We start from the raw sequence: 11,538 nt of genomic DNA, 5'->3' as shown, positions 1-11,538 counted from the left end.
TTTCTTTTTCTGTTACACTTTTCTAGTTTTCTAGTGATTTGTGTCAGGACACACAGTTGAGTTCATCAAGTGAAGCCTCATCTCTTCTCATAAAACGTGACTAAAACCTTTGTCATAAGGAAACTTTTTCTTTCATGAGCAGAGGCATAATGATTTGTTTAGTGATTCACATAACTACAGACTATGTCTCTGGTAGCTACAATAGGTTTTCATGTGGAATAGCAAGTTAGTATAGTTGTATAGTACAGGTTAATTTTAGACTTGGATGGTTTGTTTTAAATGTAAATGGGAGGTGAGGAATAAGAAGGTCATAATATTTACTAAGCCATTATTCAGGCAGCTAGTGATGTTCTCCCCACCTTAACAGAAAGATGTAAAGGCTGTAGGGTTAAGGATGTGACAGGCTGGTTTTTAGAGGTAAGACTTCATTGCATCTTAATGATGCCTTATAAGGGAAAAAAAAGTATGCAGCATGAATTAAGTAATTCTTCATGTGACACTGAATTGTTAACACTTTCATATAAGTCTATGGTATGTGTAATTTTGTATTAGTAATACTCTTCTCACAACATCATCTGTGAGGAAGAATCCCTTTTAATCTGCAAGACAACTTTGTAATTTTTATAGTAGTTGTAGATACTGTTTACTTTGATAGCTACGTATCACTGATGGCATAAAAATCTCTAATGATGAAAACTATTCCCCTGTAGTATTTTTCCCATAATAACAGTGTGGGTTTCACCAAGGCCTGTTCAAACTTGCTGCTGGTTTCTCCTCATGACGGATTTCAGAGCTGCTTGCAGGAGCCAGGCTGTGGAGTGCCAGTGGAAGACCCTCAGCACCTTTAGCACAAAATGCTAAAGCATCTAAGGCCCTGTGCAGTGGTTGGTTTTAGCTGATGAGAGACTGTCTGCAAGGTACAGATACAGTAATGAGTGAAAAGGTGTAAAGAACTAACTGAGGAGGTCTATTAGAGAAAGACCATTAAAGCAATCCTGTGCCAAGGCAGAGTATCAGGAAAACTGTTTTCAATTCCCTGAGTGAAACATGCTCTGTGCTGAGGATTACTGGTTTAAGAAGATGTCTAACTGCTTTAGCTGTATTGACTAGTGAGATAGATATTCACCCTCTCGGTGAATTTTTTTCTAAAATACATTTAAGCTTTCATGGCAAAACAGTCTTAGCCAGCCTTAACTGAATAACAGGAAATGTGAGTTTATTTTGAACTCTTGTACTGAGTACCTGACTGAGGAATTATACAAAGTGTAGTACCTCCCTCTAGGTCAAATTTCATTTTTGACATAGAACAGGCTTGAGGCTGAAGTCCTCTAACGTAGTGAAGTACTTCCCTTCTGGAAATTCAGTCCACTGTAGTTAAGATTCTTAGTACCCGTGTACTTAAGAGTGCTCATTTGGTTAATCAAATAAAAGCCACTTGACTAGAATTATCTAGAAGGTTATCCTAAATAAATTGACAGGAATCTATCTTGCTTGGGCTAGGTCTTTTGATTTCATAATTCCTAAATAGTGAGGAAATTTTATCTGAAGGATTCTGTTTACATAATTGGTTGTCATCTAGCTTATTGTTAACATGACAGTGAAATCCAACATTCTTTGAATTGTTAGAAGTAAATAATCACTAGGAAATCATTATAAAGTGAAGTATTTTTCTGTCTCACATTATAAAAGGGAAATTGAATCTATTAACTTCTTCCACATCCTTTGATATGATTCAAACCTTATGTAACTTGTTTGGGTTTTTGTTTTTTGGTTTTGGTGGGTTTTTGTTTTTTTGGTATTTGTAATTCAGAAATTAGATTTCTTTTTTCTTCTGACTTGGTATCTGAAAACAATTTTTAAATCCTGCATTCCATAAATATTTTTTACACCACTCAAACCAGAAATATTTCTAAAATCAAGGATGTATCATCATCTAGAGGAATTCAGTGCTGTCAACTACTTCTGGATAGCATTCAAATTTACAGAAAAGGTATCTCATAATTCAGCTGAATCATCATAAAAACCATGTTGATGTGCTATTTAAACTATCTGGGAAAAAAATGAGGAAACACAAGAGTCCAAAATGCAGGTAAGTGGAATGTGGTCCAGTGGAGAAGGACCTGGGAGTGCTGGGTGACAACAGACTGAACGTGAGCCAGAGAGTGCCCAGGTGGCCAAGAAGGCCAATGACACCTGGCCTGGATCAGCAATGGTGTGGCCAGCAGGAGCAGGGCAGGGACTGTCCCCTGTACTGGGCACTGGTGAGGCCACACCTCGAGTGCTGTGTCCAGTTCTGGGCCCTCAGCTCAGGAAGGACACGGAGGTGCTGGAGTGAGTCCAGAGAGGGGCAGTGGAGATGGGGAAGTGCCATGAGGAGAGGCCAAGAGAGCTGGTGGGACCTTAACACTCTGTACAACTCCCTGAAGGGAGGCTGTGGCCAGGTGGAGTTTGGGCTCCTCTCTCAGGTAACAACAGACAGGACAAGAGGACACAGTCTTAAGCTGTGCTGGGGCAGGTTTAGGTTAAACATAAGAATTTCTTTAAAGAAAGGGTGATTAGTCACTGGAATGGGCTGCCCATCAAGGTGGTGATCACTGCCCCTGGAGGTGTTCAAGGAAAGACTGGATGTGGTACTCAGTGCCCTGGTCTAGTTGAAATGGTGGTGTTTAGTCATAGGTTGGACTCAATGATCTCAGAGGTCTCTTCAAAGCTGATTCATTCTGTGATTCTGTACCACATTATAACTTTATAATTATTTGATACATTTTTTTCTGATTTAAGAACATTGAAGAAATTGTCTAATGTAATTATAATTAAATTAGTGGTTACTCTGCATTTTCCTAGTGGAACTAGGATAAGCAGGTTTTCCTCACCTGAAACTGTGAACATATTGAAAAGGCAAGGACAGAAATGCTTACCTGATGGTACTTTACCAATGGGCTCTAGGCAGTGTTGGGCTCCAGACAGTGTTAGGCTCTATCCTCAACTTTCAATGTGATGTTTTCTGTCTTTTTAGAACTACTTCTCTTATAAAAAAACCCCAAACAATGTATGAGGCTATGGTGTTGCAAGGTTCACTGATGATTTGATGCCAGTGAAGCCAGTCAATCAGTTCTAATATGTTCTCTGCCAAGGTTCCAGCCAAACCTAGGTTTTTGTAAAACAGGTAAATAAAATGCTCTCCCTTTCCCATCACAAAGGTGATTGGGAAGAACAAAACAAAGCAAAAAGATCATTATTTCATAGGGAGAGGGCATTTAGGTTTATAGTCCACTTGAAAGGAAAAATAATCCCTTTCTCATGGCTTATACATCCAAGATACCTGTTGGAATAAAAGTTTTAAGAGGTCAATCTCCTACAAATACATCTGCTGAATAATATCCTCTTAAAGGTTACATCAGGCATAATATACTGATACAGGATAGAGTTAAAATCACAATTGTTAAGAAAACCATATAATATGGGTTTGCTCTTGGTCTACCTTGATTTTTTTAGAGAATATAGTACTATAAAAAGAATGGAGAGGGGAACCTTTTACACAGGAATAGTCCTTCCTTTCCACACTATGGTATTATTTTCATTATGTTCATCATGGTAACAAGAAAAGTTAGAAGGGAGTATAATTTTATTTTAAAATAACACATGCCTCTCAAGTGTTACCAGCTTGTCCAATTCAGTGCTTTCAAAAGAGACTTTAAGTGCTTGTTGTAAGGCAGAACTATGCCTGGGAATTACAGAATACTTCAGTGAGCTTAGCTGGATTGCTAAGGAATAAATGAATTTGGCTCTGTAAGTATGACATAGTGTACTTTAAACATACAAAACAAGGCAAAGGAAATTGTAAGTAAAGCTTTTTATCCCAGAGTATTGGAATCAACGAGGAAGGGCATAATTTAATCTCAGATCTTTATTATTGGTGATAATGGATGAGCATGAAGGAAACCAGCTTTGCTTTCCAATCCCAAGTTGTTCACAGGAGAGATATTTGAAGAAAAGCCATTGGAGTTCAAGAATACTTGAGCTGGAAATCAGAGAAAAAAAATGAGGCTTTTCAAAATAAGCATGTTCTAAAGTTATTCTTCAAAATAGCTTTATACATTAAGAGGTACAATAAGTCGTGCCTTAAGTACCTGGAAATTGTTCCCTCTTTTGATTCATTAAAAAAAAAGAAGGAAATTAAAAAAGGAGGGAGAAAAGTGAAATTTCCTAGTGGGAAATATCCTTAAATGTTGTATCCCCAGGATATTTGGGAAAAATAATCAGCAATTATGAAAAACCTTCAATATAATGACTGTGCAACAACTTGTAGTGAATCTTATTTTCAAAGAATCACAGAATAATCTGAGTTGGAAGGGACCCTCAAGGATCATGAAGACCAACTCCTGGCCCTGCACAGGACCATCCCCAGGAGTCACACCATGAGCCCAAGAGAATTGTCCAAATGCTCTGTCAGGCTGGTGCTGTGACCGCTTTCCTGGGGAGCTGTTCCAGTGCCCAGCCACCCTCTGGGGTAAGAACTTTTTTCTAATATCCAGGCTAAACCTCTCTTGACACAACTTCAGTCCATTCCCTTGGGTCCTGATAACTTCACATCTGAAAAGGACTCTACATGCCAATGAACAGGATATACAGAATAGACAATATACAGAAACAGCGCTTACTGTATATTCCTTTTCTATTCTTGACTGTTGGGTCAGTTTAGGTTCAATTATGAAATATTAGGCCATTATGGCATAATTGTACATGAAAATATGAGTTGAAGGTGGTGCTATACATCACTAGACATTTTGAAACAATCATTTGAAAGCCATCTGAAGTTGATATAAATCTGGTTATAGGCATGAGTTTTGTGACCTCTGTTTCAGATACAGTTTCTGCCTTTGGATCTAAATACTTGCTTTCCTTTTCATTGTTCAGGAAATAGAGCTTGAAACTGTCTTAGCTTAAGCCATTTACCTCCATGTTTCAATATTTTAAAATCTTTTGAAAACCTTTTTAATTCATCGAAAATTGAGAGTATTTTATTTTCATGAGCACTTTGGTAAAAGGATTGTAAACTCCAAACTTTATGTAGCAAGTGGGTACATTTCTTGAAATGCAGGATATTCTCTGAGCTTTTTCTGAGTAAGGGAGGGTAAAATAATTTTTTGCAGATTCATGTATGTGAGCTAGGACCTGCAGAAGTTTACTGGTTTCTGTGGAATTATTTTCACTATGTTTTCATCTTCTATTATATTGTAAACTTTTTATTACTGCTTCATTTACTACTGCATTAGTTTTTATTTTATTACTGTGTTATTTGTCATCTTCCTTTCAGTAATTATGATACTTTATGGATACTATATTGCTCTAATAGGGGCTGCAAATATGTAACATTCACAACCCTAAATTTGACTTCTAAGCAGAGGATTCTTAAGTACCTGAGCAAAAGTAATTTTTTAACCGCGGTATGCCCTGCTTGCCCTCTAGGTTCATTAGGATCTGGTCAGCTCTGACCCAGAAGTCCACAGCTTTTAACATAAGCACGACACAACCTTCTTAGAAGTCCTTCTAACTGGAACACTAATAGATGATCAATCCTACAGTTAATGAATATTCAAGTAAGCTGTCTAAAGAACTTAGGGGGAGAAACAGGGAGGAATAGGGAAAGAGAGAGGTATAACGCTTCATACATGTTCCATCTTTTTTAGGTTCAAAATCCATAGCTCTGTAATCAGGTGGTGGACCTGGCCAAAAACTGCACATCAGAAAACAGTTCAGAATTAGAAGAAAGTGGAAGGGAGCTGTATCTTGTCTACCTATTATTTTTCTATGTACAATGTTTTTTTTTAAGACCCTACAGCCCAGCTTAGGTTGCCAAATACGTAATTTCATCTGCATGGAGTAGCGTTCTCATGCAGCAGGGCTGAATTTTATAAGAAGAGAGACTTAGGGTTGTTGTCCAGGCGAGTGGACAAGGCAGATGGGGTATTGTGAGCATATGGTCTGAACATTCAGTTCAGGTAACTTAGGAAAAGCTTACAATTAAAACCAGAGACAGTCTTCATATTTCCTGGCAGCTGCATATTTACCTGCATTTACTGAAGGAATAATTTGTCATTTCTCAGGATTGTTGTCTGCTGTCAGCCTTCTCAATTAATTGGAGTCTAATTAGTGTGGTAGCATGGAGGATGGTGTGTCAGAGATTGCAGCCCTGTGTTCATTCTCCAATTCTGTTGTACGGCAGGATGGGGGCTGCCTGGCCACATCCTGCCTGCCTGTAGTAGTTTCACAGCTGCTTGGAAAGGGATGTTGGGGAATATTTGCAGGTAGTGCTGGCTACCTTTGCTGTGGAAGCCTGTGGCCTATATAAAATGGGTTACAGGGCAATCTGGAGATGTCAGATGAGCATGCTGTACAAATACAGGCAGTATCTTTCACATGTGGATGAGGGTTGTGCCTTACTGTACCTGTCTTCATGAGGTCGTGATAATGGTCACAGTCACCATGGCAAATCCTACAAAAATGCTGTCTTCACATTAGTCTAATACATGCACAGCCTTGTGCATCAGTGTCAGACAGCATTTGTTCAGAAAGGATGGGACTCTGCTACAGGCTGCAGAATACTACCCTGTAGTTCATGGGCAAGGCAGAGGAACCAACACCCAAAAGTGGATCTGGTTACTTGGGTTTGTTCAAGAACCAACAAGATTACTGGTTTTCTCTCTATCTCACATGGACTTGCTCACTCCCAGCATTATATTTAGCAGGTGTTGGCTTCCCTTTCCAGCAGTGAGGCCACAGCTGGTGCAGGAATGCTGGAGCCAAAGCCATGTTGGATCTTGGTGTGCTCGTGGCTGCTGGCCCCAGCCATCACAGAACAAGGTCCCTGAGCACCCCCTGGCAGTTGTTTCCACACATATCCCCTGACCCCTGAGATCTTTGCTCCAGCTGAGATTTTCACTGCCTTCTTTCCAGGCCTCTTTTTTTTTTTCTCCAAAGCCATGTCTTTTTTTTTTTTTTTTTTTTTCAGGAAAACCTTCTTTGAGGCCCCTAGTCTCCCATTTTCTCAAGTAGTCTGTGTAGAAACACAATGCATCATCAGCCTCCTAATTGGGGGTTCTGTCTCTGTATTAATTGGAGGAGTTGGGATGTGCTGCTGTTCAGTTACAATGTTATCAAAATTTATATCCAGACTGTGCTGGTTGCCAGTGAAAACTAGCAATCTTCCTGAGGCTATAAAGTTCAGTTTCAGATATTCACACAGGTATAGACACCTGCTTGCAATTGCCTAATTTTTTTTTCCTTTGTTTTTCCCGCAACAATAATGCACCAAAGATGCCTGAAAATACAAAAAGCAACCCCGCCTGTTCTCGGGCTTTGTCCATGGGAAGTGGACTGCGTCACCATGCTAACCACAAGAAAAACATTCCAATCTTACAGTGTTCCCTGTACTCATCTCAAATTAACTTCTCCAGGAGGGATAACATTTTAGGCGCATTTGTTGAGGAGGAAAATTGAAGCAGGGAGATGATAAAGACTTACTGAGAGCTAGCACAATAGCTTGGTGGCAGGACCAGGAAAAGAGGAAGAGATCTGACCTCACTCTGGTCTCTTGGAGTACTTAATTGTTGTAGGGGCCTCCAGTCGGTAATGAGTCTAAGACAGTGGAAAGCACAATTTCTCACGGGGGCGGGGGTTGTGGTGAAGATGTTCATTTCTCTCCTTTTGTTCGAGAGCTGTCTTTGAAGGCATTGTTCTTCCACAGCTGCAGTAGCCTACATTCATTGTGATAATTGTGGGACAATACACAGAATGGATGATTGATACATGAGATAAAGTTGTGTAAGAATATTACTAGACAATCATATGGAGATAATAAATGACACAAAGACAGCTCAAAGAAATAAGCTAAGGACAATTCTAGTGGAGTACAATGTGGGAGATGGCACAGCAGTTCCAAGCAGCGATAAAAATGAGTAAGAGAAACAGCAACTAAAACATTTTCTCCAAGAAGTCATATAACAGGAGATGAGTTAAAGTATTAAAGATAGATGACTAGCTCATGGGCAGAAAAGGAAACAAATTCTCTGTGCTCATGAAGAGCTCTGTACTGCCTATGCACCCTGTCATCTTTTATCCGTATCAGAAGGAAGTGTAAGTGCACTTCTTTCTTTTGGTAGGAAATCCAGGTTTACTTACAGGGTCTGGATATTTAGGAGATTGGGACCGAGAGTCACCAAAAGTTTGCAAACCAGTCTGGACATACTCAAAAGACTCAAGAAGGTGCCATAGTAAAGAGATTGCTGCCTTACAAAATGTGAGGTGAGCTCAGTGCGTTCGAAGCAGAACACGTATCAGTGTTCCTATCTGAAGGGTATAAGACATAGAAAGCAAAGAGCAGGCAAAGTTTGGTTTGGATTTTATTTTATTTTTAAATTTTTTTTGAGGCACCCTTTGTAAGTTTGTTGCTAGCTCCATGTTAAAGTGTTTGAGCAACAGGCTTTCTTACATTTTCCAACTCTTATATTCCCACTATTTATCAATCATACTGTATGGGCTTGACAGTTTGAACTCTTAGTGAACATAGTTTTAAGAACACCTTGGAAATTTTTATAATGAAAGAGTTGATTAAAAAGGGAAGATGCAATTGTTACTACTATTAAAGAGTATCTGAAGTAAGGATACTAACTTATTACTGACATCTCTCTTCTGAGTCCACCACTTAGGTTTATTAGCAGATATGTTATAAACATGGCTGTTTCAGGGAAATACAGTGGAGGGAGAAATGGTTTAGGCACTTCTGTCAACTGATCAGCCTGTGGTTGTGGGCTTCTCTTTCATCTGAGAACAACAGCTCCTCCCTAGTGCTGTGATTGCCTCTGTAATCTTGCTCAGAATCCCCACTCTGAATGAAGCCTCAGCCAGGAAGGTGTAGGGGAAGCTGACTTTCCTTTCCCACTGTTGAACTTCTAATACAAATGTTGATCTCTGCAATATGTATTACTGCTGTCAGTCAATGGACTATGATGTCTTAGATCTCAATAATTACTCTCCCTCCTTGCCTGACAAAACTGGTATTTCTAAATGTCTGGTATATCCCATAGATGGGGTGTCTGTGGCGTGATATCATAAGGAGTTTGATCCAAACTTGTTGAAGGCAGTGGGATTTGTCTGTTGATTTCAGTGGTTTTTAAAGGATCTGAAACAGATACAGGATTTGGACCAGAGCATAAGTGTAACGGCTAATACTGCCTGCAGCAGCACGGCATTTTCACCACTATGTTTAATCACCTAAAGACATTTAAAGAGGTCAAATTTTTCTTCCCCTCTCAAAATACTGAAAACATTTGAGTTCCCTATGCTAATCTTCTGCGATATTTTTATTTCTGAAATATCATGAGCTACATACAGGCACAGAATGTTGTGAAACTTACATGTTTTAAATTTTGAAGCAGGGTTCATTCATGACATCATGTATTGTTTCATCCCTCAGGGAAGGCGTGTGTGGTTTTTGTTTTGCTTCTTTTGGTTGGTTATTTTTTTTTCTAACTGAGTTATTGGGCCCTGAAAAATGGAAGTGCTGATATAATCTGAAACAGTATTTCCTGAAGGGCCCTGTTACAGCAATATTCTAAAAGTCTAATAAGTCCCCTTGTGAGAGCCATTTGTCATTTTATCCCTACAGGCAAATTTTTAAAGGTTAGTGAGGGCTATCTGTCAAAGTTAAATGCTGCTTTAAATTTTGCTTCAAAAACCTGGTATTTTTTAAATATTCCTAGTTGTCCTCTTCAGATTATCTCGGTAAAAAAAGTTTGGAATAGGATAGATGGGGAAGAAAGTGTCTAAAGTAGATTGTTTATACACTTAATTCTGAAGAACCAATTTGCTGTATAAGAAGTTTCAACTGAGCTTGCACAGTTTAGGTCTCTGTGTAAAAACTCCCTGTGCCAATAGCCAATACTTGGAAAAATACAGCTATTTTAAATAGGTTTGGTTTAAGAGGGGAAACTACTGCATTAGTGGCTAAAAGTATAGGAATCTTGCTGTTTGTTCTCTAGATGTGAAAGATATTTTGAAATTCCATAATGTTGTCAGGATAGTTTCAAGTGTTTATACTTGTTGATGGAAATTAAGCTTCCAGTCTAGTGAATTCTTGCTACTTAACTCTGATAGGAGTTTACAAAGTTTCAACATACAAAGTATTTACAATAGCAGGAAAAAGGATACAAGAACGCTGCCTTTACAGTAGCAAAATGATTAATGGTTATTGCATTTAAACATGTTCTTTAAAGCATAATTGTATGAAAATGCTTGCAAATGAAAATTGTATTCCACTTAACTTTGGCATTGGCATTTTACAGGGACTTGGGTAAGAACCTTTCTCCTTTTTAATTAGAGCAGTCTAGTGGAGATTTTGTATTTTTCATCAAGTTACTAGTTATTTTTTCTGACAAAGGCAAAGCTGGAGAGTTGAGATAGCTGAATTAATAGTAAACATATTGTAGGCTTACAGCATCTGATTTAAAGTAGCTGGTAGAGAAGTGATAGTCCTTCTGTATACCTTGGTAACCAGACACACCAATTGATAAAATAAATACTGAAACAAAAAAGGGAGTACTTATTTTCCTGTTTTTTGTTTTTTTTTTTAACAGCAAAATCTTCCCTAAAGATGGATCAAATCCTCTTACTTAATTTATTCAGCATAAATGAATTAAACTGAAACCTGATTAGCCCACATTTGGGAGAATTTCTCTGCAATGACTTGGAACACTTGCTAGGGATTAACCCCAAATTGCAGTTCTTCTTTACTGCCTGTTCTAGTAGCATCATTTGTTCATGGTAAGATATTTTAGAGTCTTTCTTTCAGAGGTTGCTCAAATACTTACATGCCGTTAACCTTTCACCATATAAGCATTTCTAAATGCCTGTAGGTTATGATTAGACTCAATTCATCAGCAAGAATTTTCTGTGAATCAGTCTGTGATTCAATAATTATGAAGCTGAGTGTATGAATTGCAATGAAGTATTATTTAACTCTAAGCAGTAGAAGAGATGCTATGATTGTAAAGTAATAATTCCATTAGCTTGCTGTCAAAGCTATGGATGTGTCTTTTCTGCTAAAGACAAAAGCCCTTGTGAAAGTGCTTGCTCATTATCCTGAAATAATAGGATAATACTATATAGTTCACTATTAGTACTGAACTAGAAAAGTTTTATTCTTACAACAACAATATGTTAATGATAAGCATAACATTAGCCTGTTGACAGGCTGATTTCTTCAGAACAATCATTATATGTCTAATGTTTTTAGAAATTTTACAAAGAAGTTGCATTTTTAAGGCCAGATCATAGCCAAAAGGTGGCAGTATTCTATTCAATATTCATTTGCAAAACAGTATAAAAATGCATGTATTTATTGACACTTTGCTTCTAATATCAGATAAAACTGGATGATTGTATCCTAAAAATAGTGTCAGTTTAGGAAAAGAACTTATTTAGAATGAAAGTAGAAATTAAATTTCTTGCTTATACCTTAAAGTTTGCAAAAAAAAATCT

The sequence above is a fragment of the Prinia subflava genome, chromosome 1 (genome assembly GCF_021018805.1).
Source record: "Prinia subflava isolate CZ2003 ecotype Zambia chromosome 1, Cam_Psub_1.2, whole genome shotgun sequence".
Lineage (NCBI taxonomy): Eukaryota > Metazoa > Chordata > Aves > Passeriformes > Cisticolidae > Prinia > Prinia subflava.
The sequence above is the reverse complement of the archived record's forward strand: the minus strand, read 5'-3'. Positions refer to the sequence as shown.